The sequence below is a fragment of the Cryptomeria japonica genome, chromosome 1 (assembly GCF_030272615.1).
Source record: "Cryptomeria japonica chromosome 1, Sugi_1.0, whole genome shotgun sequence".
Taxonomy (NCBI): Eukaryota; Viridiplantae; Streptophyta; class Pinopsida; order Cupressales; family Cupressaceae; genus Cryptomeria; species Cryptomeria japonica.
In genome coordinates, this window is record NC_081405.1 from 168731871 (window position 1) to 168737713 (window position 5843).

Below are 5843 nucleotides of genomic sequence, written 5' to 3' on the forward strand. Positions count from 1 at the left end.
GTAGCGTCATAAAATTGTGACTCTTACAATTTTTGATCACATTTGGGTCTTTGCATTAGTGGACAAATCCCTAAGCCTGATCAAAGACTTGAAACATGCTCATGACATCAAAAACTATCATTTTCCATCATTCCACACTACCTTCTTGTTGCTGCCTATCCTAAGTTTGGTCCCCCCTTGCATAGGGATTATCAATTTGTGAATAGGAAAAGGTTTTCCTATGTCGGCCTAACACGGGAAATTATCTAAACACCCTTAATTGGCAAGTATATAAGGAGAACTTCCCCTCCTATTTGCATAAGAAAAAAATAAGTGAAAATAAGTGGATCATAAGCAAAATCAAGTGCAAGAGGGAGGTCTCCATTATCGTCATCAAACATTCAAGCATTCATTCAAGAATTGAGAATTTCAAGTCTCCTTTCAAGGCTAGGTGTTGCATTCAAGACAAGGATTCAACCATTGAAGAGGAGATTTCTATCAACATTCAAGACATCCTCTTTCACATACCCATTCAAGAAAATCCATCTACAAAGGTATCAACATTTCAATTACATCCCCTTCTTGAGGTGGATTCTACTTTAGACATTTCCTTTCATTTACTTGCAACATTTTACAACCACTTGGTTAATTTCAAAATGGGATTTCACTTGAAGGCAAACCCCTAATCCCAACAACATTTCCCTCTCTTTTTTGTGTATAGGTTGCAGGTGTGCGGCTGTAATTGTAGGTTTAGGCTTCATTTTTAGAGATGAAAAAACCCTTTTCAATGCACGAATTTTTTGGAGGACCATGCATAACTTATGCACGGTCCCTACAATTTTTTCTTAGATTTGCAGGGAAGCTTCGTCTTAACATTCTACTACTAATTCCAGGTGCACAACTTCATCCTGCATCTCTATCTCATGATATAATTGTTTCTTTGTCATTTCTACACTTAGTCTCAATTTGCTTAATTCAACTAGTCTATTACAAAAGAGGGTTAATTTACTTTCCTAATACTTTCCAAATTTACAGAAATTCACTTAGTATTCAATCTCTTACCATTGGGGATTGGATCTAGTGAACTCAACCCCTCTTTCGAATGTAATGTGTCAAACTCTTACCATTGGGGATTGGATCTAGTGAACTCAACCCCTCTTTCGAATGTAATGTGTCAAAAATTGAAGGGAATCCTTTGTGAAAATTTCATTCCTCTTTTGAGGGGAGTAAAGCTTTCCACTTGATCTCCCCTCATCATTTTTCACCATATTACATTTTGGTGAACCCAACATCTTACATGCTTTACATTGAAAACTATTGCATACTTTTCATTTACAAATTTAATTTTCTTGCAATCTACACAAACTTAGTGGTCAATTCATTCAAAACCCTAGTCGCTAAAATTGAAATAGAACTTGTATTTTGCAAAAAATTGCTATCTATTGTCTTAGATCTGAAAATTACATTGCTTGTCAAATTCAATTCTTTCATTGTCTTGTTCAATTTGCAAATCAAATTTACAAAATTAAGTGGTTAATTGTCAAAACCCTAATTTTCAAACATCAACTCGAACTTGTGCAAAAAATTGGATTTACATTTAATTTTCAGATTTGTGACTTTTTTTAGACTTGTCTTCTTGCCTAAATTTCAAATTTTCAATTTCCCTCCTTTTCCCAAAATTCAAAATTTTAAAATTCAGTGGTTAGGTCCTAAAACCCCAATTTTCAGATTTCATTTGATTTTGTGCAAATTTCAATCAATTTCAAACAATTTTAGTTTTCTAAATATCCTTTAAGGTGGTCCTATCCAGTAGGTTTCACCTTTTTCAAATTTGCAATTCAATTTCTTATCTTTTTCAAAACCCTAGTAGGGTCCTATTTTGATATATTCAAACCTTAATTTCAACTATCTAGAGATCGTAAAATCAACCAATTTTTTGGGTTTAGCTCAAATAATCATAGCTTTCATCCCTGAAAATTTCCGAAAAAGTTGGGAGGACTGTGCATAACTTACGCATGGTCCCTAGCTTTTTTCCCAAAATTTCTTGCAAGTGAGATGTACATAATGTTGTTATAATTTACCGAAAGCTACACCATAATATTTGTTATTCAAATATTTATATTAGGTGTGTTTAATATTCTAAAATAACCTATAAAAGTAATTTCCTAAAAAACATTTCAAATTTAATAAGAATTATAACATTTATGTTAGGTAAAAAGCATATGGTTGTATTCATTTTAAAAATATTGTAAAAAGGTTATCCTCCAACATAAAAAGCTGCACAAGAATATTATATATAAAGTATCATTAGAAAGGAACATAAATTTATATATCATTGATAATAATATATGTCTCTTAGTGAACAAAAAAGAGACTTATGCGATTGTAGATATTTGTTGACTACATTGAGAAGTTACATAGTTACAGGTTCAATGAGGATTTGATTTACATGATCTTGTATTTCTTGATATGCAAAACTGAAACCATCTCTCTCATTATAGAAATGTAGGTAGCCCCTTGCAACATCATAAGCATATTCCTTGGTACAAGTTGGAACACCATCAATTTTTAGAAGCTCCCAATTTAATTCTTTGTGTCTTTCATCCAATAAATTCTGAATATAATTCAAGGCACCTTCTTCAGTGGATCCTGGATTATCTTTCATATATGACACTATGGATGAATTTGTTTCTCCTCGATCTACCTCATCCTTCAAAACCAATGATTGAAATTCATAAAAAATTAAATAAATTATGCTTACATCTAACTCATCTTTTCACATTATATTCAAATAAATAGAATATTATGAATATCAAATATATAATATCAATACACACCTTAAAGGATTTGATGTCACCTCTTACTCGAAGACTAAAGCCTCCAAGATAATCAAACCTTGATGGATAATCAATTTTATGAAGGATGTTTTATGAAAGAATCCCATCTACTGTTAATATAGCTTGCAATGTTGTTGGACGTTTCCTTGACGTTTCCCTGAACTAACATGTCCATTCTCTATGTGCTCTACCAAAGTCGGTATGTGTTTTGTAGCATTCCACACAGCTTCTTGTAGCATAGCATCTATATATGTTTCCCACTATGTAAACAAGGAATAAATTTGAGTCAAATTAATAGAATGATTGATCTATAATTAGAAAAGAAAATGCTAATTTTAGTCCCTTTCTAAAGTCTTAAAAGTTAAACATGTAAACTAAGTATACAACCACTATGAAATTTTATCAAATAGAATGAAATAAAATATTTATTGTCAAACATTAGATAAAAGATAAAAGAATGAACTAATTTTGATGATGCACTATCTTTACCTATGGGATAATTAAAGTAAATAAATTATATATTTTATAAAATACAATTTCTTTCTAAAATAAGAAAAGTATTTATTCATACAACATCTTTAGCATGGGAGAGAGTCTCTCGGCCTTGAAACTTTTGAGCTTCTCGATCCATTTAATTGACTCCATTATACAATATCATGTATATAATTTTCATATAATCAGGGAGCTGGTCTATAGACGTTGGATCCCACCTAAAAGAGACAATAGATTTTTGTCAGAATTATACACAAGTATTGTTATTTATAGCTGCATAAATTATGATTCATCACTTACTTCTTAATTGCTTCTGTGAGAAGTTTCAGTTCATCAACTGTTACATATGTGTCATATGTGTCATCTAAATATGTGGCAAGTACACAAGACTTTGCAAGGCTTGATCTGAATGCAGAATACTTCTCATCCTCACAAATTGCACATGCCATAAAGAAAAATTCTACGTGACGATGGCGAGCAAAATCTACATTAGGCAAACCAGATTCTCTCCACCATCTAAAATACCACATCCAATAAAAAATACATCAATTAAAACCTCAATAACTGAAAACTTTTAACAAATTTTTTCATTATAAAATTTAGATTAAAACACACTATAAGTCAAATTAAATTATATATTAGTAATATAATTATAAAATCCAATAGCCGTCTCATTTAAAATATAATTCAAGAGCTCACCTTGAAAAATCTTTAAGCTCTTGCTGATGCAATGACTGGATCATGTTGAAATCCATTTTCGCATTAGATAAAAGCTTCTCATTATCCTCCATCCTTAAAAAATAATTATTCAAATCAAAATTTTAATAAGATATATATATTTCAAGTCAAAATTGAAATAGAATCGCAAACCCATTGAATTGTTTTGCCTTGGCTATTACCCAAGAAAATCACTAAGTAGATGGAAAGAAGGGTGCAGACTAGACCAAAGGAATTGTCCACTACCTGGCCCAAGAATTGTTTTCCCCATAGATCTCAATATATTTCCTTGCTTCCAATCTGGGCAGAAATGCGTACCAATCATACCTCAGATTGACTGATACCTGCGCATATACAATGTTCATATTACAGTCAATAAACAAGTTTAATGGTAAGAACATGTACATTTGATAGGGTCTTATATTTTCAAAATTCTTAACATTACCTCATGTAAAAGGTTGGAGCTGATCCCTGTCTTCTGCAGAGCTTCCCTTAAATATGTTGTAGAGAATTCCTGGGCCTCATCCAAAATTTTTTCCCCTGGAAATGCAATATATGAAGCTCGGTACAAATTTAGAATACTTTTAATTTTCTCCTCCTCTGTCTGGGCGGTGGAGCAAAAGAACTGCCCATTTGCTGTTCTAAAGGGTCCCAACATTCCTGCCAGTATATTACCAACAATTCATCAATATCAAGTGAGCAACAAAATCAGGTCAAATATAAGTAGAAAATTTTAGAGCAGTTGAGATTTATTGTGATCAAACAAAAAAAAAAATTTAATACCTGGAGAAACAGAGTATCTATGGAGCCTTAGAATCCGAAAGCCCAAGGCCGTGGTGTTGAGATCTCTTTGGCAGTCATTCCAATTCCTGTTACGTTATTCCATTCTAAACGTTATATACTTATACTTCTAATAATAACACTAAGGCCGTGGTGTTGAAGAAACAAACCTGTGAACCAATTCAAGGGCCTGATTAACGATAAGCATGGATAATTATCAATGAGTGGTGCCTTGTCAATTTATTTGCAATCACTTGTACTCTGATGGCCTTTCTATCCACATATTCTATGTCAATTATTTTAGTATCATGACCCACTTTAATAGTCTTCCTGTTAAAATTGCTTTGTTGAGCAAGTATTTCAGTGGATCTATCCTGGCTACTAGCTTGATAGGATGAGTTAGCATATATTGCTACAAATTTTCAGATGTGAATGCTATAGACAAACATGCTTACTCAATTGGTGTATAGTTTAACTCATAGCCTACTAGAGTCTGACTAATATAAAGATTTCTCGCTCTCTCCTTCTTAATCTTGTTGGGCTAGAATAGCTCCTAGAGATATTTTAGTACTGAAATGTATAACAAGAGTGGTTTTCCTTCTATTATTGGAATCAATATAGATGGATTCATTATATATTATTTCAAGAGTTAAAATTTTTCTTCACACTTCTCATCCCCTTTTAAAGGAACATTCTTGTGAAGCAGATGAGTAAAGGGACAACTTTTATCCGCTAGCTATGAGATGAACCTGGGGATAGATTGTAATTTTCCTTGAACTGACCTCAATTGACTGATATTTTTAGGAGGTAGTATGTCCAATATAGCTTTGACCCTTGCAGGGTCTACTTCAATTCTGTTTGCTAAAAGTATGTATCCTACAAGATTGTTGAATGTGACTCTGAACACACACTTCTTCAAATTGAGACAAACATTGAATTTATCCAGTCATCAAAATATTTTATCTAATACATTCAAATGTTCCTCTCCTATAAATATTTTTCATAGGAGATCATCCACATAATCTTCCATAAAAGTGT

General features: G+C 32.3%; 1 pseudogene; it reads right to left on the bottom strand.

Annotated features, from left to right (window-relative positions):
- Positions 1–2392: 2392 nt before the first annotated feature.
- LOC131042623 (alpha pinene synthase, chloroplastic-like) lies at positions 2393–5013 on the bottom strand (annotated as a pseudogene).
- Between the last annotated feature and the right edge of the window lie 830 nt (positions 5014–5843).